Source organism: Eumetopias jubatus, unplaced genomic scaffold (assembly GCF_037043125.1).
Source record: "Eumetopias jubatus isolate StellerSeaLion01/CBP00866 unplaced genomic scaffold, mEumJub1_p1.0 scaffold_4, whole genome shotgun sequence".
Taxonomy (NCBI): domain Eukaryota; kingdom Metazoa; phylum Chordata; class Mammalia; order Carnivora; family Otariidae; genus Eumetopias; species Eumetopias jubatus.
Window position 1 is genome coordinate 147066301 of NW_028274810.1, and position 26181 is coordinate 147092481.

General features: G+C 39.3%; 1 protein-coding gene across 4 annotated transcripts in view; it reads right to left on the reverse strand.

The window, feature by feature from the left end:
- CPQ (carboxypeptidase Q) overlaps window positions 1-26181 on the reverse strand; it is a 448443-nt gene that overhangs the window by 347364 nt on the left and 74898 nt on the right. Inside the window, exon 1 of one of the 4 annotated variants that reach the window (XM_028112923.2) lies at window positions 18624-18828. The exons of 1 other annotated variant lie outside the window; for it this stretch is intronic. The gene's annotated coding sequence lies outside the window, so the exon portion shown is untranslated. Of the gene's footprint in view, window positions 1-15581; window positions 15659-18615; window positions 18829-26181 lie in introns of those variants that run through there. 2 more of the 4 variants (XM_028112924.2, XM_028112917.2) reach the window with 2 other exon arrangements.

A 26181-nucleotide genomic window follows, 5' to 3' on the forward strand; every position in this document is an offset into this window, starting at 1 on the left:
TACTATATTATAGGGATAAATTCCAAATTCAGCCAGTATACAAGGCCTTTCAAAATATGCTCCAACAACAACCACAGCCTCATCTCTCCATTTCCCCCTCTAGAGCACACAAATGTTTTCATTCTTTTTTTAGTTTTTGTTTTGTTTTGAGAGAGAAAGGGAGAGAGAGCACAAGAGCGGGAAGAGGGAGAGGGAGAATCTTAAGCAGGCTCCATATTCAGCACAGAGCCCAACTCCAGGCTTGATCTCAGAATCCTGAGATAATGACCTGATCTGAAATCAAGAGTCGGATGCTTAACCAACTGAGCCACCCAGGCACCCCACAGATGTTTTCATTCTTTTTCTCATTCTCTCTTCCTCCCTTACCCTTTTCCTCTCTTTCTCTCTTAAACACACACACAAACACACACACACACACACACACACACACACATATTAGGGAAGCTTCTAGATACTGTGGCTAGCCCAAATTGAGATGTTTTCTAAGTGTAAAATACAGACCTGATTTAATCTTTAAAATCGAATACTTCATAGTTAAGTATGAAAAAAAATAAATATTTCAGATGTATTAGGTTAAGTAAAATATATTATTATTCACCTGTTTTTTATGTTTCAATATGAAATTTGAGATTTTTAACTTACATATTTATATTTATATTGGACAGTAATGCTCTAGCTACATTGAACTTGACACTGTTCTTCCAATACCCAGGCTCTTTCATAACTCTGGATCTCTACATACTTTCCTTCTTTTTTCCTGCAAGACCCTTCTCCTCACCTTATTCCTCTTCTTCTGGCAAATCTCCACTCATTCTTTAATGAAAATCCTTTAAAAATCACCTCTTCTGTGGAGTCTCACCAAACACCACTCCAGAGTTATGTGCACCATTTTCCATGCTTCTACCATAATTGACAACATTATCAACTAATATATTTGTTTATGAATTTGTCTCTCCTACTCTTGAAGTCAAGTAGGGTAAATTATTCATCATTGTACCTTCAATCATTGGTACCCATGTGTAAATGCTCAACATTTTCATTTAAGGAATGAATGAGCCCTTACTCTCTCTAGATCTTAGAGTACTTATCTTGCCTCCTTTACAAGGAAACTGAAGGAATAAGAAGTTACTATCATGTTTAAAATATTTTGAAAAATTATGAAAACTGTACATTGATGTTTTTCTCCTTTTTATTGTAACTATTTATATGCAAGGTTCTTGGTTTCTATAGTCAACATTACTTATGCTTGTTTTTAAAAGCTAAATTTTATTAAACCATGAAAGTATCTCACCAGATTGTAATTTATTCTTCAAAGTACATTCTTTCAAAAAAAAAAAAGAGGAAAAGGTTAATAACACTTCTATCAATTAACACTAGCTACAAGTATCTACTTCTCATTAAAAATTCTCTAAGCATCCCTTAAATATTAACTATTTCATAATACATTTCTAGTGATGGATTAGAATCATATAATGGCAATATTGTGGAGATACAGAAGAGCTTAGGAATCCCTAGTCCATACCTTGTTTTGCAGAAACAGGGCCTGTGCTGTGATTCCTAGGTAGCAGATAAACCAGCAAGTACAATCAAACAGGTAACTGGACCAACTAGTGCAGACATCCCGGAAGAGTAAGAATTGTTTTCTTATAGGAAAGTGTATGCATTTACATATAATAGAAATTCAATGAAGGACCCCCAAATGCAATCTGAGAAGCAAATAACTATAACAAAAAATATGTACCCAGTCTCATATATAGACTAGCACTGGAACACAGAGAAGAACAAAAGAAATCATGAAAAGCTATAGAGAAGACATGACATCTCCAGACAGACTCGAGTAATGGCTCCACAGGCAGAGAAGAAGGGACCGCTTTCAGAGGGAGCACTGCGACATCATCTGTAGGCTACATTCTGGTTAGAAGATATGTTCAGAAAACAAGTGCCCGCATCTAACATCTTTACATCTTTTTGCATACATGTCAGTTGAATTAATAGAAAACATGCCATTTTGATAATAATTCTTAATGCCTGCTAGCATGGTCAGTTAAATTAATTTTGACACTAAAAAATGATGCAATTACTTTAAAACATAAACCAGGAACTGTGAGTGTTGTTCTTAATAACTTAACTATACTTTCTCTTCAATCCCACAAATACAATACTTATTTTTAAAAGTAGTTTAATTTTAAAGATGATAGATTTGTTACCTTTCAATGGATCAGTTTTTCCCTGAATGTAATATAAGTACTTTAGGAAGTTTACTAAGATCAAAGGCACAGAACTACATGAGAAATCACCTAAAACACTTGACATAAGTAAACACTAAACAGATATTAGTTGATTCTAAACCTGGTTTTCCCTAGAACATAACCTAAAAATTACTGATGTAATTCTTGGCTAAAATGCGTAATTATATATCTTTCCAATGGAATACTGCAAGAGTCTTTTATTATTATTGTTTTTAGGAAGACACATTAGCCCGGCCACGTTTTAATTAATAAATAGAATTATTACTAACAGTACCTAGCTGGAGATGTAACAAAAATGGAAGAAAATATTGCTATGTCACATTCCACTTATGAAAAACACTGTAAATAATATGTAATTTATAATATGTAATTTAAAAACAAATAATGCAATCTAATATATAATTTATCCATTCCTAGCAAGAAACAGAGATTTAGAATAAAAATTAAAATAGAGAAATACAGAGACAGAATAAAGCCAAATAAAGGCCAATATAATCAAGGACAGCTTGAGGAAATATTCTCCTGATTCATACATATAGGGTCACCATACACCAAAAAATTCATTCTGGACTTGGAGTCAATTCAAATGAGAAAAATGATCAAAGGCACCAGTTTATTTGCATGAAAGAATCAAAACACACCAGCCCTCCTCAGTGTGAAAAGACATAGGCCAAAAGTAGAAATAGTTTGGTGCATAAAATCAAGAAGGATTTTGATAACACAAATACAGATTTACTCACCAAATATTTTCATATTAGTACTAGGGGATAGTTCTAGTAGCTCACAGCTAATTTTAGGAAAATCAAAATGTATAATTTTTCACAATTAGTGATAAACATGTGAATAGTTCCCCCAACAAAAGAATTTGATAAAATCATGAATGATGCAATCGTTAGAAGTCATTTTAATCTACCGCAAAGCATTGGCTCCACACTGACCCAAGGAAAGTTCCCTAAGGGATCACTAGGAGGATGGGCTGATCTGAAAGACTTTAGTCTACCCTGACTCAAAAATACAAATATCCCTACACCATCATTTCAGTGAAATAAAATTAAGCAAGCTATAGTAGTATTTTTTTTTTTATAGTCTGCAAAGGGAGAAAAGAATTCCATGGATCAACAAAGACAAGTAGTACTACTCATTTCAAACATTTCCTCTTTATTAACTGTAAACAGTGTCCTGTTTGGGTCATAACTTCATCTCTCCATCCATTTAACAAAAATTTATCGATCACCTACTAAGCACCGAAGATGCAAATGTGTGAGAGAATATCCACACCCTCAAAGAGCTACCAAGTATAAATAGGAAGACAGAATGTAAAAATCCCTGTAACTAGGGCAGTTTCAAGGTTCTGCAAGAACAGAACGGAGGAGGGGATGAAGAGGCCAGTGCTTGAGCAGAGGTTTAAAGGGTACTGAAGGGCATGTGAAGGAGGTGGGAGTGGCACTGAAGAAAAGGTAACCCAACACAGGAACAACCCAAGCAAAGACATAAAGGCTTTACAAAACATGGGCTCTGGAGAAAAGGGCAAGTATTTGGGGGGAAATAGTGGAAGCTATAGCAGTAAAAGAGCCTGACTGAGATCTACTGTTGAAGCTCCAACATATATGGAGCAAAATGCCCTAGGGTGCTGTAATAGGGGACACAAAGAACGGTTCCCATTCCTCAAGCAGCCGGGAAAAGGAAGGAAGCAAGGAAGGGAGGAAAGGAGGGGAGGAAGGGAAGGAGGGAGGACAAAAAAGGAAGGAAAATTTCTTTCCTTTTTTTTTTAATTTAAATTCAATTAGCCAACTTATAGGACATCACAAGTTTCAGATGTAGCATTCAACAATCCATCAGTTGAGTACAACACCCAGTGCTCATCACACCACCTGCCCTCCTTAATACCCATCACCCAATTACCCCATCCCCACACACACCTCCCCTCCAGCAACCCTCAGTTTTTTCCTATAGTTAAGAGTCTCTCATGATTTTTCTCCCTCTCTGATGTCTTCCCATTCTGTTTTCCCTCCCTTCCCCTACGGTCCTCTGCCCTGTTTATTTCACACATGAGTGAAACCATATGATAATTGTCTTTCTCTGATTGACTTATTTCACTCAGCATAATACCCTCCAGTTCCATCCATGTCAATGTAAATGGTAAGTATTCGTCCCTTCTGATGGTGGAGTAATATTCCATCGTATATGTATACACCACATCTTCTTCATTCATCTATCGACGGACATCTCTCAGCTCTTTTCTTTCTGATCATCACTACTTCCTGTCTCTCAGCACAGAGAATTCATCCAGATTCCACATCAGGGCAAGGATTGCATACAAGGTTCCTCAAAATCCTCAAACAAGCCACTACTTATTACTGTCTGGTTATTCCTTGGAATTTTCACTGAGGCAAAAGTAACTCATGCGCTTACAAAAGGCGCATTAGTCAAGCAATTCATTTATAAAAACACTCAAGATTTTCTTCCATTTAAAATTCTTAAATACTCATAACATAACTGACAAAAAAAATCTAGTGCACTCTTGAACAATTACAGGACACTTAAAATGTCTAAACTTAAACCGTACATTTTCTAAAAATACTCTTTATTTTTTATACAAAGGTTGAAATCATTGTTCCTTTACTTGAATTCAAACTATAAAAATATTAACTATTATACCCTTCAAAATCTTAAACAACTATTTTTAAACCCATGCTGATTCATGCCTTTGAATTCAGCGAAAGTTATATATTCAAAGGAAATTGGGAGCACTATTTGAGAAAGACTTGCTTTTCATATATTGTCTTCATGATCCATAGTTACAGATTATCTTTTTCATAAAAAGAGATAAAATTCTTTATAATGTCATTTTCATTCTTTTCTACTTAAATCTGGAAGCAAACTGAAGCAAAACCAACTTTTCTCCTACCGTGAATTTTTTTCTCTCTAATAATAGGTTTACATTTTGAGAAAACAAAACAAAATCCTTTGCTTCTATTTCTAAATATTTTTCCTGGAAGAGTATTGTTTAAAAATGTCTCAGGCTATGATAGAAATGCCAGGATGAATAGACTAAGTGAAGTGGAAAGGGACACAATGAAAGGAGAATGCACTGAAAGAGGAGTAGGATTTCGGGACTGAGGCTTTCACTGATTTTTAATTGTGTCACTTTTTTCTTCTCAAGACTGAATATACTACCTACATGAAAACTTAAAATATTTCCCCTAAACCTTCCATTGCTGAACAGGGTTCACTGATGTAAATTTAACTCTTAGTCTTCATTCTAGAGCCTGTCGCAGACATGAAGACCAGAAATTCTAAATCCTGGCACAGACAGCAGCACATCAAAGCTCACTTCCTGACTCCTGCTAACATGCCTAGATTTATAATGATTAGCCCTTTAACCACCTTAAGGAAGATCATCCTTTCCTTTATTAAATTCAAAATTCACACAGTGCTGGGCTTCCATTTTCCATCACTTATATTCCAATTATTCTTTCAATCATTCAAGAAAGCTCATTGAGAACTTACGACACATCAGGAACTGTGCAAGAATTTGGAGAAGACAGGAAAATAAGCGAGACTCAGTTCCTACTATTGGCAGGCACTATTAATTACCTATTCCATAGCCATTCCCCTTTTTTCTTGCTAACCAAACTTCAATTTTGTTTGAAATGCAAAGTGTCCAGCCTCATTCATCTAAGCCAGTTGTTCTCAGTACAGATGGTGCTACCCCTAGGAGTCTTTTTGAATATGTGGTGGGGGAGGGAGCATTTCCGGTTGTCATGAGAGTGTGGGGGTCCTATTAGTAATTACTTGGCAGGGGCCAGGGATAGTAGACATACTGTATCGTGGGGTACAATCCTGTATACTGAGAACTCTCTAACATTCCACATAGTTTTTTTTAGTTTTTTTTAATTAACATAGAATGTATTATTTAAGGGGTACAGGTCTGTGATTCATCAGTCTTACACAATTTATAGCGCTCACCATAGCACATACCCTCCCCAATGTCCATCACCCAACCACCCCAACCCGACCACCCCACTCCACTCCAGCAACCCTCAGTTTGTTTCCTGAGATTAAGAGTCTCCTATGGTTCCTCTCCCTCTCTGGTTTCATCTTGTTTCATTTTTCCCTCCCTTCCCCTATGATCCTCTGTCTTCTTTCTTAAAACTGATATGAGGACATATCAGTGAGATCATATGATAATTGTCTTTCTCTGATTGACTTATTTCATTTAGCATAATACCCTCTAGTTCCATCCACGTCATTGCAAATGGCAAGATTTCGTGTTTTTTGATGGCTGCATAATATTCCAGTGTGTGTGTGTGTGTGTGTGTGTGTGTGTGTGTGTGTGTGTGTGTATACACATCTTCTTTATCCATTCATCTGTTGATGGACATTTTGGCTTTTTCCATAGTTTGGCTATTGTGGACATTGATGCTATGAACATTGGGCCGCATGCACCCCTTCGGATCACTACATTTGTACCTTTGGGGTAAATACCCAGTATGCAATTGGTGGGTCATAGGGTAGCTCTATTTTCAACTTTTTAAGAACTCCTTACTGCTTTCCAGAGTGGCTGCACCAGCTTGCATTCCCACCAACAGTGCAGGAAGGTTCCCCTTTTTCCGCATCCTCACCAACATCTGTCGTTTCCTGACTTGTTAATTTTAGCCATTCTGACTGGAGTGAGGTGGTATCTCACTGAGGTTTTGATTTGGATTTCCCTGATGTTGAGTGATGTTGAGCACTTTTTCATTGTCTGTTGGCCATTTGGATGTCTTCTTTGGAAAAATGTCTGTTCATGTCTTCTGCCCATTTCTTGATTGGATTATTTATTCTTTGGGTGTTGAGTTTGATAAGTTCTTTATAGATTTTGGATACTAGCCTTTTATCCGATATGTCATTTGCAAATATCTTCTCCCATTCTGTCAGTTGTCTTTTGGTTTTGCGGACTGTTTCTTTTGCTGTGCAAAAGCTTTTTATCTTGATGAATTCCCAATAATTCATTTTTGCCCTTGCTTCCCTTGCCTTTGGCGATGTGTCTAGGAAGAAGTTGCTGCGGCTGAGGTCGAAGAGGTTGCTGCCTGCATTCTCCTCAAGGATTTTGATGGATTCCTGTCTCACATTTAGGTCTTTCATCCATTTTGAGTCTATTTTTGTGTGTGGTGTAAGGAAATGGTCCAGTGTCATTCTTCTGCATGTGGCTGTACAATTTTCCCAGCACCATTTCTTGAAGAGACTGTCTTTTTTCCATTGGTCATTCTTTCCTGCTTTGTTGAAGATTAGTTGACCATAGAGTTGAGGATCCATTTTTGGGCTCTCTATTCTGTTCCACTGATCCATGTGTCTGTTTTTGTGCCAGGATCATACTGTCTTAATTATTACAGCTTTGCAATAGAGCTTGAAGTCCGGAATTGTGATGCCACCAGCTTTGCTTTTCTTTTTCAACATTCCTTGGGCTATTCGGAGTCTTTTCTGGTTCTATACAAATTTTAGGATTATTTCTCCATTTCTTTGAACCACATAGATTTTTTAAATGTGAAAAACCCGTATGTGAACCTTAAACCTAACTGTATTGTACATACAAAAGTAGTTTTTGAATAGTTTTGATACAAGTTGACTTTTTCAAGAAGCAACTACCACGTATATCAAGGGAGGACTATGCTGTATTTTGTTCAGAACTTTACCATGGGCTGTTCATCATCTCAGCAAAACACCCATGACTACACTGCTTCTGGTCTTGGAAACACCACCACCACACCCCTGAGCCATCTACATTTGTTGCTGTCGCATTCACCATGCAAGCATCTGACTTCTTCATTACATTTAGTAGAGTCATGCCTGCAAATATACATTTTGAAGTACTTTATTATAAATTACTTTCCTTTAATGTCCCCTCTACATTATAGTTAGGATAGCATACTGATTTAATCAAAAATATACATAAGCAGATTATCTATGCTGCTTCTTCAGAATAATAAAGCAGGTACTGTAAATTATTATTATTTTTTAAAAAGGAGGGATTGCATCTAATAGGATACTGAACTAGTGGTTTAGGTGAACTGGACAATTCTCTTCCTCACTCTTCCAGCCAACCTTCCAGCGAGAGGGGGGCCCTGAGACCCAGTTCTAGTCAAAGAGACCCAAACAGGAGCTGCTGACAAGAAAGTGGCCGCAATTCTAGAGCTGCATATGCTACTTTGTAACCATAAGGGCAAGTCCAAGAGAGCTGGTCCTGGCATCACTGAGCAGCCGAACCAATACCAGCACCACCAACTCGTCTGTTAGGTGAGAAAAATACACTCCATTTGTTTTAGCCACTGTTAGTTGGATTTTCTGTTCACTGCAGCTGTGAGTACATTTCCAACTGCTATACTACTTTAGGGGCTTCCTGGGGATCCATAATTAAATATATTTTTTATACTGATACCATAAGGAAGGTCCAGGATCTGGCCCTACGGTCTACCTAGATTTCCCACATGCAACTAGACTCTCAATATCCAACATCAAACTCAGAATCCTCCCTTCCAAACCTGCTCTTCCTTTGCTGCCTGCCCTACTCAGTAAGTTAGAAACTGCAGTGTGTTATTGGATTCTTGCCTCTCTCTCAGGGAGAACAGGTGAACAGTTGGCAAGTTCTGCCTATAATTCCACCTTCAAGCTCTTTCTTGACTAATTTCCCTCCCACTCCACCTTATCATCATTCCCCTAGCTCAGAACCACATTATCCTTCATTTGAAACACTTCCTCACACATATTCCTGCCTTAGAGTTGGGTCCCTTTCCAACCCATCTTCCTTATTGCCATCAGAATTATCTTAAACCCAAATCTAATGACTCCTTGGCTTACAACATCTGTTTCCCCACTGTTGACTGTTCAGTGTTATGGATATGGAAGTCTTCAAGATCATTTCCTGCTATTCCCCCACCCTGACATTGAAGCCCCAATAGGCTGTGTAACAGCCCTTGAAGTCACAGAACACTCTTTATACCTCTCTGATTTTGCTCATGCTATCCCTCTGCTAAAGTGCCCTTTCACTCTTTCTCCATTTGGAGAAGTTGCAATCATAATGCAAGGTCCAGCTCCTCAGTCTCCAACTCCCAGGCAGGATTACTCACTGCCTTTTCAACAATGCATTGTATGCTCTGTGTTTTTGTGTCTGTCACCCTGCTGGACTATATATCACTTAATGGCAGTAATATTTTACAGTTATAAAATTCACCAAGCATGTTTTCTGCAAGGAATATGTTTTATTTACTTTGTATACTAAGCAAACGGCAAAATACCTGTCAATAAATATTTATAGAATGAATAAATTCATCAAACAAGTAGTCATATTTCATAACAGAAGTATACGACTCTGATTCATCACTTTCATGATTACTTTTCCTGCATCAGACATGAATTTGCTCCTTTAAACTGGAGCATATTCAAAAGTTGCTTTCATAAAGGGAGTCAAGAGACCTAGGACTTGGTCCTGGCTGTCCCTCTCTAGGTGTATGACTTTGAACAATCTATTGGTAGTCTCTATGTATAAAATAAGGGATTGCATATCAGCTCTAACAGTCTATTATGAGTTTTCTTAAATTTTTAATATGAGTCACACTTTCCTTTGCACTCTACGTTAGCACTTGACTAAATCACCTTATATCAAACACTTAATTGGGTCATATATAAAAACCACTACTCAGTCTACCATTTTGTCTCCTCCTACTAACCAACTGAAATTGAACTCACAAAAGTCATTATGGATGCCCTTGTTCCTAAATCCAATGAAAACATCTCATTTCCTATCATATGTGACATCTGAAACATTTAACACTATAAACAGCCTCTCCTTTTCCAAATACCCTTCTTCCTGTATCTCTGCGCTCCTTCCCACCATTTTCCTATTGGGGTCTCTTTTCCTCATCTCTCCTTTAAAGCTTATTATTTCCTAGGGCTCTCTCCCTGACCCTACTACAAATTCTAACTGGGAAGGTCATTCACTCCAAGGCTTCATTTACCAAGCATGGGCATGAGCTCAGCTATCGGTTAAGAAGCTCTTATTTTGGATGCCCATAGACACCTCTAACTCAACGGATCTAAACCCTTCTCATGACTTTTCCCCCAAGTAAGTTCCTCTCCCTGAATGCCCACTTGTCATGCATGGCATTTCTACCACCCATCATCTGCACCATTTGGGTCATCTCACCCTCTTTTAAACCCTTCATTGCACCCTTGATCATTAAGTGCTATCAAATTTAAGTCTTAAAAAGCCCTCAAACCTACCTTTCCCCTCTAAATCTTCCTCACCAGCTTGGTTTCTGGCCATACTACCTTAACCTGAACCACCACAGCAATCTCCTAACTCATCTCCATGTCTCCAGCCTCCTCTCCTCCCATACATTCTCTTTGCTACACTGGTTATTATCTTTCTTCAAAATATTTATTTTCAAAATGTTTATCTCTCCCACTAAAATGGGAACTCAATGTGGGCAGGAACTGTGTAGAAGCCATCTTTGAACCTCTAGGATCTAGCATTGATCTGGCATTTAGTAGGTACTCAATAAACATAGGCAGGAATTGTAGGAGGTGATACCTGAATTAGTTTGGGAAAACTCTAAGAGCTAGCAGGCATATGGGTTGGGGAGGAGGAGTGAATGTACATTCCATGCTAAAGAGTAGCTCTTCTCTCTTTATAATTCAAAGAAAAGTACTTAGTAATATGTACCGTCTTGAGCTTAACCTTTCTGTATAAGCAGATAATTCCCAGATATAAGACCATTTCTTCTTACAAGCATTTGTTCCGCCTTGGCACCTAATTTACTGCTTTTTAGAGTAAGCATTCAGACTGTATTTGTTCACGTTAGTTTTCTAGTTATCTGTTTTTCACATGATGGGGGACAGGAGGGCTAGATAGAAAAAAAAGGAAGAGACCAGAGAAGAACCTTTGCTCCCACTGCACCTTCAATTCTACTAAGAAAAAAAAAAAAATCCATAGAGTTTGAAATCTTTTGAAAGTCCCTAATAGAAACTGGTGAAACGTGAACAAAGTCTATAGATTCCCCCAAAGGCAATTTCCTGGTTTTGATATACTATAGTCATGGATGTTACCATTGTGGGAAAGGTGGTGCAAGGACACAACAGGATCTCTCTGTATGATTTTTGTGACAATCTATACATCTATAATTATTTCAAAATAAGAAGTTTGGTTTCACTCACATGTGGAACATAAGGAATAGTGCAGAGGACCACGGGGGAAGGGAGGGAACCTGAAGGGGGAGAGGGAGACAAACCATGAGAGACTATGGACCCCAGGAAAAAAACTGAGGGTTTCAGAGGGGAGGGGGTGCGGGAGGAGGTAACCAGGTGATGGGCATTAAGGAGGGCACGTGTTGGGATGAGCACTGGGTGTCATATGCAACTAATGAATCACTGAACACGACATCAAAAACTAATGATGTACTCTATGTTGGCTAACTGAACATAATAAAAAAAATTTTTTTAAGAAGTTTGAAAAAAAGACCTACCTACCCGACTCCTTTTTAAGCATTTTTTAAAAAATCGTAACACTTATTTGTACTTCTGGAAAAAAAAGATACAAAAGTAAACCAGAACTTATCCAACTCCAAAACAGGGAGAGGAGTGTCCCAGGCCCACCTCTCCTACCAACTTAGACTAGGATTCACCTGTATCCCACAGCTCTGCCATTATTTTTCTAAGAGCCATGATTAAGAGGCTTCATCTCCAATGTCTCTGCCATTGAACATGTCATCCTGAATAAGGTATGGGCATCGCAGAGAAAGGGAAGAGGACTGAAGGAAGAGAGACAAATCCTAGCAGCCAGGCAAAGAAGTCAGTACATGATATCCCTTTACTCCCATCGGTTCTGGAAGTTAGTACAGCGACAGCAGGTTGGTGAGGTAAGTGGTACTCTGACAGGCAGTCCCCTTTCCAGAAGGGATCCTAGGAACTGTAGGGGTGACAACCTATGGGGAGAACCCTGCCAAGAAACCTGTCTCCTCCCACCCACCATACTGAATCATTCACAGCCTGACTCTACAGATGTCAGGTGATCGTCTCCCTCTCATCCCTCCTCATGCCATCAGCAATGAGCCAGTGGGCTGACTCATTTTGTGTCCCTGACATTTTACTGTTTACCAGTGAGCACTTTTTGAGTTTGCCTTCTAAAAAATTTAATTAGGCTCATTCTACTAATGATTTTTCTGGATTTCTTTACTCCTTTCAAGTTTCTTGAGTGTATAAAACAACGTAGCCTAAATTCCTACTGTTCTCTGTAGGCATATTTGTTCATATAGCCAAATGTAACCGACTTTTGACCTACATCATGATGGGACTGAGAGAAATAAATATAAAGTTCCCTTACATGCTGCTTAAGTGAAACAATATGATTAAAATTCCAATAAATGAAATCAACCATGAACCCTAGGACAAACTTGTACCCTTGGCTTGAAAAATCTGTACTGAAATTCAAAGAGGCTATGAGACTGCTCTTGGTCCCTTTGTTAGCTGAAGATGCCAGGCTGACCATGAGGGTGGATGCCTTTGAGAACAGGGGTCTATAATCTGGACTCTGCCACATGCATACACACCTGCAGTCAGCAGCCATACGAAGCACATACGATCAATAAAAACACAGATAAATCATGAAGAATGCAGTTTATACCCCTTGGAGCCAAATACAAAGTGGGTAACCCTAGACATTAGCAATTCTGAGGCCCTACAATCCAAGAGAACTGAAAAAGGGGACGAAAGGAAATGGGATTGGAGCTTCGTAAAGTTCTAGTTTTCTAGGACTTGGACCCCCAACATAAGAGTAATAGGAAGTGTTTTATTTCTGCCAATAAAACCAGCGAATCATTCGTCTTCGATCTGGTGATATTAAAAAGCTATTAAAAGGCACAGCAGCCTCTTCCAGAGGCAGGAGAGAGAATATGGCCTTCCTTGAATCAGACAAAGTGCAGAAATCTTCCAGAGAGTCAGCTGCAGAAAACTATAAAGCTAGAGATATATAGATTTAATTACCATTCACCAGTATAGGGTTACAGTAAGCTGACTGTACTAATGTGTTTTTATTGCTAAACAGCATGTTTCCCCCATGTATCCTCCCCTGAACTGGTTAATAACAACTTCCAAGGAACACTCTGGTAGAGATATTAGTAATTTCCTTTGGAACATGCCTTTCAGTTTCCCTCACTTTAGCCAGGCTCCCCCATCCCATAAATACAAAAAGCAGAAAGCCCCTCAATGAATCTTGCTGCAAATGCATTTCTTGTTACAGCCCAAGCCAGGGAGGTCTGTTCAGCAAGTCACTTACTACAAAATTTGCTATTAAACCTGTCAAACAGACATATATGAAAATACTGCTTCCTTAACAGCTGTTAAGTTTCATGAGCTTAAAAAGAAAATACCATATAGCCAGACACTGTTAACTCAACAGAGATTCGCCATTCAGTTTTAAAATCTGATATGCTGGTACACTTTTCCCCAAGTCCTAACATTTGCTCTCTGCTATGAGATAGCTACCGCATAGCACCATTAGCAAACACCGGCTGAGAGCGTATGCAGACTTGCTTGACAACAGTGCAAGCTAAGCTCCCTCCTTCTGCATGGGAGCCTGCAGCATCTGTTGCTTCGGGCTCTTGCACAGGAAAAAGAGCATTTCTCAGCAGTGTCAAGAGGAAATTAATGCACTGATTCCTCTCTGTCCCAGTGGTCAGACATTCATCATGGGTGGCAAAAGAAAAGAGTTAAGTCAAATAGATTCACAGTAATGGAGCTAAAACAATTATTCAAAGTGCTTAATCAGTCAATGTGAAATAAAACCACTGTAACACTACATCAGTGCACAGCCAGCAACATTATCCTGCGGGGAAAGAGCATTCATAAAACAAGTTTTCTATGAAGTGGAGAAAGCAAGGTGAGACAGCAGATGTTTGACAGCAGGAAATTAAAAAGGTAACCTAAACAAAATAAAGAAGGAATTAGGGAGACACTTAGATAGAGATGAGCATGGAGTGTGGAACAAAGGCCGTGGTGGAAAATACATCCCAGGCCAGAAGTGAGGAGGAAGGAGAAAAGAGCTCTACAGAGGCCCAGGAACCAGCTAAAAGTGCTTTTTCTTAACGGGCAATTTCTAAAATCCAAAAAGCCATTTTTAAAAAGAGAATCACATTCATCAGGAGAGGAGGTGTATGATTTAAAGGATTATGTCGACAGACTCCAAGAAAAAGATTCTTAGATCCCTGGTAGAAACTGCAAAAGAAACAAGGAGAAGAGAAGTGGCTTCCCTCTGGGAAGAGACAGAAAAGGCTTAGGAGGAGGACAGAGAGAAATCAAAGGAACCACAGCTTATCTCAATTTTTGTGACTTATTTCCCAATCTCTCACTCGAAAGATGAGAGTCAGGTCACCCAAGTCATTGTTACGGGAAATGAGGTGAGGAAACACTCAGTTTGGAATAATCACCCCATAATTGCCTAGAGGTCTACTAAATCTGTGAAGGATCGGCCTATTTCCTCAGTGTAGTGCATTTGATTTCCCTCCAGAGAATGCAGGAAATTGCACCCTTTGAAACAGATGGGAAGTTTTGGATAACATCAGATTCTATTGGAAAGCCCCCAGGGAACGAGTCGGCACCTCACAGCCTGCACCTCAGTGTCTGATACATTTAGCAGCAGAGGAGGGGAAGTTTGTTGTGACAGCTGTGCAGGGGAAAAAAGTCTGAAGGTTAGGTGCATTTGCAGCATGAGAAGGTGATCTGGGATTGGAAAAAGCAAAGTCACCTTTGGAAGGAAAGCGCGCACAGAAAAATGAACAAAAGGAAGCAGAGAGCAGGTGGGGGAATGCAGAACGAGCCCAGCTTGTTGGGAAGTTCTCTGCATTGTTTCCCTGGATCAGGAGGGCCTGCTGCCCTGTCCGAAAGCCCGCCAAAAGCAGTTGCACCATGCACTTTTATAGCAGTTAGGCCTGGCCAAGAGCGGGACTATTGTACTACTTGCAAGATACATAGATACAGAGCAAACTTGATTTATACTTGAGGATGATTTTCCTCTCTTCTCTCCACTTGAGGACTAAGGTGATCTTCTCTCAGATGGTCGCTGCTGCCCGCCCCTCCTTCCCTCACAGGGCCAACCTGCTGTTCTGTCCCACACAGCACCCCCCCCTCCGCTGCGTGTGTTCTCCATCTTCTCTCTCCTCCACCCCTTGCTCACAGGCAAGACACAAAACCCCTCATGCTGTACAGGACAAGCATCAGAGGGAAAAAGACCCTAATGAATTGGAAGCAGGAAGATAAACACCAAGTGACAGAGATAACGGTTGAAAACCCTCCAGAGGTTACCTCTGTGTAGCCTGCTCTGGAAGTCACGTTCCTCACTTGATGGAGGCAGGAGGGAAGGAAAGAGGAAGAAAACCAGTATCGACCTCTGCCCTAGCAAGTGACTGGGCCATGTGCTTTCATATATGTGTCATCTGTGACTCAATCCTCATAAGTAACCACTGAGGGATATTATTACTTCCAAAACAGAGGCTCAGGGAACATGATTCGCTCATGGACAATGGGGTAGTAAGAGGCAGAAGCCTCTCCTTCACTTCTTTGAGGAGCAAATGCTGAGGCACCCTTTGAAAAGCCTTGTCTGACCCTCATAGTTTGGGTTGGGGAACACTTCATACTACCATTATTCTAGGTACTTTTTCCACAGTACATAACACTCTGCGTTATAATTGCCTGTTTATTTCTCAGTCTCCATCTCTACACTGGGGGCTCACTGAAGGCAGAGGCAATCTCTTCAGTATGCCTCTATGCTACATACAAGGCCCTGTCTCCATGTGCTCCAGGAATGCTGGGCCTCAGAGGAGAACCCACAATCCCATGCTGTCTCTGAATAATACTGCTTGGCATTTTAATTTCACCAAGTGCTTAGCGAAATGAGAAAGAGTAGTTATGAAGACTACACATCTCCTGCTTTCAAGCTCAGACTCTATGGTCTCCATGATACTAATGCTGCTTGTGGAACATAGTTATGGACTTGTAAAATAGGGTGTTTAAATGCAAGGAACTATACAGCTCTGTAACACTTGCTATTCCCTGGTTGAAAATGAATGTTGGTTTTTTTCCAGGTTCTTTTCTGTAAAGTAATGAGAAACCCGGGTAAGCCCTGCTTTCACTCTCAGAGTCCCACGGACACCAATTATTCACAGTCAATGTCACAACTTCAAAATGTTTAAGATGCTCTGAACTTTAGTGGGTTCTTTCTTTTAGAGATGGGAACAAAAAGAGAGCCAAATTACCTTAGCCCATGTTTTTGGAAGTCACTATGGTTTCTGCACCATAGAACCCATGAAATTGTTCCAGCAATCCTGTTCCAATGCCTGTTTCCAAAGTAGAAAATACATGACTTGACCACCAGGAATGTCTGTACTAAGTCCAAGTGCAGAGCAGAGTGGTTCTGCCTCGGCTGTTACCCCTGAAGCCCCATCAGTTAGCAAAGTCTAATCAACCCAGAAAACCAGCAAAAAGAAGCCAACCAAACAACTAAGTCCAGACTGCAATAAATCTGCTTCCAGTTATTTTTCTCTCTTGTTCAAACACATCTAGGTATGGGCTTTAATAAAGGCGTGTGCAAAAGCTAGTTTTACTGAATCCCGTACCCAATGGGGATAGCAAATTGTGGACTTGAAAAACATCGCCTCTAGCAACTAGAACCAAGCTGGACATGCACGTAAGGTACTGAACTCTATGGAAAAAGCTGAGCCTTTCTCAATTTGTCTTGGCATTTGTGTGGTTCCATGCTGTATTTTAGGGCTACCAACACTGTGAGAAATCTCTCTTCAGTCTGCTGACTGCCTGGATTGGGCTTGTCCTAAAGTATACAAGAAAAATGGTCCCTCCAATGCTATGAGGTAGTGGAAATTCAAAAGCTGAGGGCTAACACTCTTGTATTTTTTCACCTGATTCTTTAATTCCTCATACCATTAGTCCAAATACTTTCAATAACATTTTTAGCAGCTTCATTGAGGTATAATTAACATACAATAAACTGTATTTGTCAAATATACAATTTGGTAAGTTTATATCATACTGAAAGTATGATCCGTAAAGGAAAAATTGATAACTTGGACTTCAATCACTTTTTAAGCATTTTTTCCTTTAGAAAAAAAAAAAAACCTTATGCACAGTATCTATATAGAGAACAAATATAAGCAGAACTCCTTTTGAAGGGGGCAGAGATCCTGAGTACTGTTTCCTCAGTCCCCTCATCACCTTCCTTTGTGCTTCTAAGATGTCTCTGTAAAACACAGGGTCACAAAGAATAAAAAGTAGAAGCCACTGGATTTTATTAACAGGAGGTTTGTAACGGCCCAAAATAACCACTAACTTTTGCTGAGAGGCTATGTATGCATTACATAATGTGAAAGATACTTTCTTGTATTTTTTTCTCTTTTAATTCCATCAGGTGGGTATTATTTACATTCACACACATGAGGAAATTAAGGCTCTTAGAGCTGGTACATACCACAGCTGGAATCTGAACCCAGTTCTGACCCACCCAAGACCATGCTCCCTTGGGTTCCAATGTTCAGGGATACCATACACACATTGCCTTGGAACCAAACATAAAAGATAAGAACTTGGACTTTCTGTGGACATAAACCACTTGTACAAAAGAACTATCAATTCTAAAACATGAAATTGTTATTTCCCTAGAAAAATAAACTCCAGCTAAAAATAACGTATAATAAACATCCAGGATATTCTTCCTATAAAGCCACACCAGCATGTGATAATGTGATAACCTCACTACACAATAAAGAGCTTTGGCAAGGCCCTTCTCCCAGACACACACATACTTTCCCTGCTATCAAGAACAAGTGGCACATGGGGGTCTGCAGTGAGCTGATAAATTCCATTTGTTTAAAGGCTAATAAGTAAGCCAGTTAACTTTGCAGCATTCAGAAGAGGGGTGGAATAGCAAATTGGTTATGAATATATTAATGTCACACAAACAGTAAAGAGCCAGAGCCTTGATTAGGCCCACGTTTGATGCTATTAGTGGAGGTAACAGTTACAATAAGGTCTAATCTTTATCAAGTCCTAAGGACTTACTATCATACTATCTCATTTAATCCTCACAACAACTCTGGGATGGGTGGAAGACGCTTAGAGAAGATAAATGACAAGGTCAAGGTCACATAGTAAATGAGGGGCAGAGTCATGATTTGTACCCAGATCAGTGACTACAGAGCCAGTTCTCTGAACTACTGCTGTGCTCTACCTCTCTTAAGAGAGAGGAAGGGCAAAGAAAACAAGAAAACTCACCAATCTCTTCCTTGTAACCTGCCACTCCATTCCCTGGGGTACACCATTCACTCACCGGCTCACCTCATAGACCCTATAGAAGGGGTCCCCCACTGGAGAAGCCAGTCCAGGACTGCAGGGGAGGAAAATGAGAGGTGCTGGGGGAAAGGCTCCTGGAGGTGGTGAGTCACACCTGTGAGGCACTTGGTCTGCATGGCGGTTTATCTACCTCTGATGGGCATCACAGACTTCAGGCTGGTTTGCACGTATCAGGGGCAGACAGGAAGCTTTCTTTCCCTGAGCTGAAAACCCAGTCAAGCCAGTCTCCCTTGCTCAAAACTACCTCAGACCAGGAAGGCCTTAGAAACAACAGGAAAATGCTTGTCACCCACAACTTCTGCACTTTGGCAACAGGGAATTGAAGATTTAGAAGGGACGTTTTTACCCAAAAGTCACTAACAGCTGCTTATTCCCTATGAAGTTTCAGGCAGAATGCTCAACCACACAACAGTTTAACTGACACATATCCTAACTGAGACTTTTATAGCTTTAGTTTTTCTTGTTAGAAGATTTTGCCTCTCTCAGACATAATTACAAGTTCCATATTTTTGCCCTAAGGCTAAAATGTAAATCATTTCCTGGTATACCACAACTTCCCAGCATTGACTATATAAGGCAAGGCTGCACAGCATTGAAAATTAAAAACATCATTTTCCTAAATGTGTGTGTCATTATGATGTTTACCAGTGTGTTTTGCTGGTGAAGTCCCAGTTCCTATGTACTTCTGTCAAAGGCCTGCCAGCATTGTGATATAAGCCCAGCAATGCAGCCTAAAACTTGCAGGTTTTCTTCTCTTTGGATCCTTTTACGAGCTCCTTCATAGAGTACTTTACAGGGCTCCAGAATATCAACTATAATGCCTTTTATAACCAGCAGGGGCTAAATTCATCTCTGTTGGTTAAAGTCCTACTTAGGCCCCTGAGAAATACTTCTCATTCGCTCTTAGAGGATCATCACTCTATCTACTTCCACTTACAAGTTTGTACACATTTCTTCTCTGAACCTGTGTTTCCTCCTCCAGTAAGTCAGAATGATAACACCAGATGTAAAGAGTCCTTGCAAAACAGATTTCTAACAGCCACTGGGCACATAATAGTTGCTCAGGAGATGTGTGTTCCCTTCACTTGCTCTGCTCTTCTCTGTGCAGCTCCCATTCCTGCCCAAGAGAGTAAGCCCCAGACCTGTTAAGAATCACAGGGAGGAGAATGGAGTTTGTAATCACAACTCAGGAAATCATAAGAAACGGAACAGGCTTTTAAAAGCTATCCTGGCTTGACCAGCTTCATGGGCTCGGTCCAATAAAGTGACAAAGGAGTCAAGCAGCTAGGAGCTTGGATTATGAAATCAAGGAAACTTGGGCTCAAACTCTACCTGTGACCTTGACCAGGTTACCTAAGCTGTGTAAATTGCAGTTTCCTCGTGTGTAACAGGGGGGATAAGAGGTAGTGGCCTGCTTTGCAGGGTTAGGAAGAATATTAAATGACAAAATGTATCTAAAGCGTCTAAAACAGTAGCTGGTATGTTGCAAACACTCAATGTTAGTGATCATTTCCTGTTACTAACAGCTATAAGCAGCATGCCCTTGTCTTACTAGCTGAAGAAATGGCCTCTAGTCAGCATGCTGCCCTTAGGCACCATGTGACTTTGGACAAAAGACTGCACCTCAGTCTCCTCATCCATAAAATGGAATGGGTATAAACTCCCACCATCCTTCACAGCACTGTTGGGAGTATCAAATAAAATAATGGGCATAAAAGCACTCTGTGAAAGACACAGTGTAGAAATTTTAGCAGATGTTATTATTACAATACAAATTGTTGTAGAAATGCTAACGGATGCTAATCATAAGGTTCTTAAGTTCATCCAAAAAGCAAGTCGATCTGAACAGGGCTTAACTGAGTGGGAAAAAAAATCAACCCAGAAGCATCCATTAGTCAGGAAATCACACTTCAAAGAAGGGTTTTAATGCTTCATACATATTTATGTGGTCTATTTCTGACTTTGGAATTCAACAGCCCATTTTCCTAATACTAAAATATCTTCTTCTTTCACTGGAGGTTTGGGCAAAAGGGAAGAAAGGAAACAAGAGAATAAGTTGAGCCTCCTGAAGGCAGATTAAAGGTAGGACAGGGATGGGGCAAGGTGAAGGCAGGAGACGTGACTAGGTAGCACATTATTTCCCCCACTAAGAGACTAGGAAGCAAGGGGATGAGGTCACCATAGTAGGTGTCTGGGTTCCAAATTCTCCTTATAAAATATTACTCAAACCTTGTCCTTTTCCAGGGTGTAGCTTTGGTGGAAGAACAGAGGAACAGGAGCTCAATCCTATCCCCTTCACAAAGCTGACCAGCTTATTGGTACGTATGTATTGAACATCTACTATATGGGGAATACAGTGAGATAAGACTGAGCTCCCAATCAAGGAAGTGGCTCACAGTTCAATTGGTGATAAAGTACCTGAGATCATTATTAGTGCAAGTGGGCAAGTGGTAAGCCAGGATGTAGAAGCAATAAGGACACTCATAACAGACTTCTGGGGTAAAAAGTTTAGAAAAGGACAAAAAATGAGTTAAGTGAGAGAGAATTCAGCCCCTGAGGATAAATTAAAAAAAATAAATAAACAAAAAATATGAAAAGCAAAATAACAATAATAAAATAACTAAACAGAAAACCAAAAAAGCTACCTGAGATTCCTGGCTCATCAAATCCAGCCACAGGCTAATTACGTTAACTTCTTAACATGGTAGCAGACTAGATGTACATGATAGAGCTTTTCCACACTTCTCATGATAACACACACACACACACACACACACACACACACACACACACACACAAGACTGGCAAAATACAGAAAGCCAAAGATCAGAAGGAAGAGCCATTCACAGTGAGTATAAAATTTCCATTTAGTACAGCATGAGCAGGAACAGGTTAGGAAGTACATTCTTAGACCATAAATCACATGTTTCATCCCCACAACCAGACAGAAAGGATGGTCCCCAAAAATGTAGGAAAAGATCATAATCACCCCTAGGGTCTACACCAAATTTCGGAACAAATTTCAGAACCCAAGGGGTTGCAGAAATATGGCGAGCAGCTTCCCGCTTCTATGGGAACTCTCCTGCGGTGATGGAGTCCTACCCAACCCGCTGTCTGTCCCATCAGCCCTGCCCACTCCACTTTGGCTGAAGAGACCGCGCTCTCCCAATTTAGCAAGATAATGAATGAAGGTGGAAGCACAGTTTTTTAGAAAAAGCTTTATAAATATGGGTAAAGACAGAGAGAGCTTACATTCTAGACAGCATGTGAAAGAATATTTAGTATTTTGTGCTATTTAAGTAACTGTAAATTGTATGTAACCTTAGAGTTTTAAAAAATGCAAGGGCTAGGGGCGCCTGGGTGGCTCAGTCATTAAGCGTCTGCCTTCAGCTCAGGTCGTGGTCCCAGGGTCCTGGGATGGAGCCCCGCATCGGGCTCCCTGCTCAGCAGGAAGCCTGCTTCTCCCTCTCCCACTCCCCCTGCTTGTGTTCCCTCTCTCGCTGTGTCTCTCTCTGTCAAATAAATAAATAAAATCTTTAAAAAAAATGCAAGGGCTTATTAAAAGGATATTAACTATAATCCTAATCTGTTCAATCTATGATAGATAAGTTCCTGTTAGACCTAAAAATAGGAAATAAAGAAAACAGCAAATTAAATTTTTAGGTTGAATCTGAGTAGAACATGCGAACAGTAAGTAGAGTGAAAAATCATTCATCTATCCTCTTGGTTAACAAAGACAAAGCCTGACTAGATCTCACGAGATCTCTCTCAAGAGTGAAAGAATTGGCTAAAATGTGAAAATATAAGGAAATCCAAAATGCAATCAGGATGGATTTTAAAAACATATTAACAACAATGTGAAGAATAGGATGACCCTGGAGAAAACAACTTGTAATAGAGCGCAGTGCTTCTCAAGTTTTCAGGTGCACATGGATCATTTAAGGATCTTGTTAAAATAGAAATTCTGATTCAGCAGTTCTGGAAAGGGGTAAAATTCTGCATTTCTAACAAGTTCCTGGTGATGCTGGAACTGCTGGTCCTACAGACCATAGAGACAGCAGAGATACAGAGAACAAGGTTGAAAAATTCTCCTAGAAGACAGAGAAACAGAAGCTTCGAGGAGGAAGATGGTAAGTAGGATGAATACAGAATACAAATCCAACCTATTATACATATGCTAGAGGGAAAAAATAGGATTAAAAACAATAATCAAATAAAACTTCTCAAGGAGACAAAACAAAGAGACAGTGTTCCAGGTTGAGGGAAAATTATTAAAAGAAACATACCCAGATAAATTTCTGAATTTCAATGTGGTAACATACACACGAACACACAGATCCAGGCCACAAAACAACTGCTACAAAGGGAAATATGGAGCAAAAAGGAAGGAATGGAGCAAAAGGCTGATCTCAGACTTTCCCCATACTATACATTAGGAACCAATAGGTATCAACTTGTAAAGAGATTTCAGGGGAAAAAAAATCTGTGCCCAAAGAATCTGACACTCAGTCAAGTTACTTGACATGTCCCAAAGCAAGAGAACATTATTTTCAGGTGTGAATGTGCTCAGCAAAGATTAGAACATATCCATATTACTTAAAGACATTCTGACTGCAGGTCTAATCAAACTTATGAACTGATGACGAGGAAAGTCACAGTAATAAGGGGCTGGTAGTCAGCATTAAATCCAACTCAATCCTGTTTGCAAATGACAGACTTGAAAGAAAATAAGGTATAAACTCAGATTGAATCAAGCTATCCCAGGAAAAAGTATGAAAAAGAGAAGATGGCATTATAGATGCAAAACATGAAGGAATTCAAGGCAAAATTTACTAGACAGAAAAAAGGTCACTTATTGAAAAAATTTACAATGCAGACTTCTAGTTCAGGAAGCAGTCTGATTACTCATACATAGATAGCTCTTCTCTCTTCTGAAAGCCCACTGAAATAACAGTAAAAAAACAAAACAACAACAAACAAGAGAAAATAAAAGCAGAAAATAACTGAAGAAATAATAGAATAAAATTTTTCAAACCTGAAGGGTATCATCAGTCTTTAAGTTGAAAAAGTCTAGTAATGTTCACCAGGATGAATATAAAAAAGCATTCCTAGATGCATTTGGCAAAACTTGGAATACCAAAATTAAAAAGAAAATCTTAGAATCTTCCAGAAGGAATACTTCAAGTTACCTAGAAAGTGAAGAAAATAAGCTTGGCATCAGACCTTTTACCAGGAATGGTACATGCTAAAAGACAAAAGGGCAATGCCTTCAAATTGCTAAGAAGAAATTATTTTAAGTCTAGAATTCTATACATAGCAAAATATTAGTCAAGCATGAGGTCAAAATTATAACATTTCCAGAAAAGCAAGGACCCAGAAAGTTCACCATCAATGTACATTTTCTAGAAAAAAAATCACTTTGATATGTACCACAAGGGTTGGGGGGTAGTGAATAAAAAAAGAGGAATATACAGGATGTGAGAAAGAATGGAACTAATCCAGATGTGGCATGAAGAAAAATCCCCAGATGACAGCTCTAGACATACCAAGAAATAAATAGGTCAAAACATACTAGGCATTCAACAAATAGTATGACTAACAGTTGTAAGATATTAGTAATACGATGGAAAGGCATGTGCTTCTTTTGTCAAAAGAAAGATAATTAGAAACTCCAGGAAAAAAAAATAACATTTTCCAAGAACAGCCCAAAATATGAAACAAGTTAAATCCTGGCCTGAGTCTGAGTAATAAATGGGATATTAAAAGAGAGAGAATCCATTTAGCCTTGACCTTGGATCATTTCCCTTCCAGGGGCATAGGTATTGAACTGCATTACCTTCTCTATGTATCCAATATTCCCACCAAATATGCAGTGAATATTTTATATCACTATTATATTAAAATGCTGTCTATCAGCTTTTAACTTTCAGAGTCAACCTGCAGACAAAGTATGGAAGATTTATCATAACTAGAGAAGAGAATGCTCTAAACCTTGCCCACATAAGAATGATAACAGAGCTAACAGAAGCTGGATGGTAGAGAAAGAGACATGCAAAAGATGTTGACTGGGAAATTCATTTCCCCATCTTGATTACCAAAGAGTCAAAAAGTGTTCTGAGTTGATGAATCAAGAAGTAGGAATTTAAGTATTTTTTAAAATTATAAAGGATATGAAAAAAATTGGGAGGGATTTGAGAAGGAGAGATAAGGGTATATTTACTTTTTCATATGGAAGAAGCATAGATAATATCTACAGTTAATACATTAATAATAAATTGAGAATGAAAGATATAAACATATTATTTAGAGTTATGAAAATAACCACCAGAAGAAATAAAAATAGTCGGGGCGCCTGGGTGGCTCAGTCATTAAGCGTCTGCCTTCGGCTCAGGTCATGATCCCAGGGTCCTGGGATCGAGCCCCACATCGGGCTCCCTGCTCCGCGGGAAGCCTGCTTCTCCCTCTCCCACTCCCCCTGCTTGTGTTCCCTCTCTCACTGTGTTTCTCTCTGTCAAATAAATAAATAAAATCTTAAAAAAAAAGAAATAAAAATAGTAAAAAATATTCAAAAGTAATTACCGATGAAGGGTAAGATTACAGGTAGGGAGTCTGAAGAAAGATTTTACTCTTCATTTGATGTCCTTCTATCCTCTTTGAATTCTTACTTCCAGGTATAGGTGTTACTTTTAGGATTTTTTTTGAAGAACTGAAAGTTACAATCCAGAATACATATGAGAATCATCAAACTTATAAATATTATGGAATAAAATATAAAACAAAAATTATCAATAATATAAATAAAAATTACAAAAATTCAACTTGAGAGGGGAAGTAATTTATCACTTTCTACAATAATAGATCAAGTAAGCCACAATAAATAAAAACTATTTTAAATTAATAATTATACACTCTGTGCCTTCAGAGATGATACATTTTTAAATATCTATGAAATATTTATAAAAATTGACCAGGTAATTGGTCACAGGATAAGTCTCAGGACTTCTAAACAGTATAAATTACAGACTACATTCTCTAATCACAATGCAATAAAAGTAGAAATTAATAACAAAATAATTTCAAATCCTATGAAAAAGAGTTTTATTTATTTTTTTTAAGATTTTATTTATTTAGGGGCGTCTGGGTGGCTCAGTCATTAAGCATCTGCCTTCGGCTCAGGTCATGATCCCAGGGTCCTGGGATCAAGCCCCACATCAGGCTCCCTGCTCGGCGGGAAGCCTGCTTCTCTCTCTCCCTCTGCCTGCTGCATCCCCTGCTTGTATGCTCTCTGTCAAAAATAAATAAAATCTTTAAAAAAATTAAATAAATAAAAGAATGAGTTCAGTTATTCAAGTTCAAATAAAATAAGATTTTATTTATTTATTTGACAGAGAGAGACACAGCGAGAGAGGGAACACAAGCAGGGGGAGTGGGAGAGGGAGAAGCAGGCTTCCCGCTGAGCAGGGAGCCCGATGCGGGGCTCCATCCCAGGACCCTGGGATCATGACCTGAGCCGAAGGCAGATGCTTAATGACTGAGCCACCCA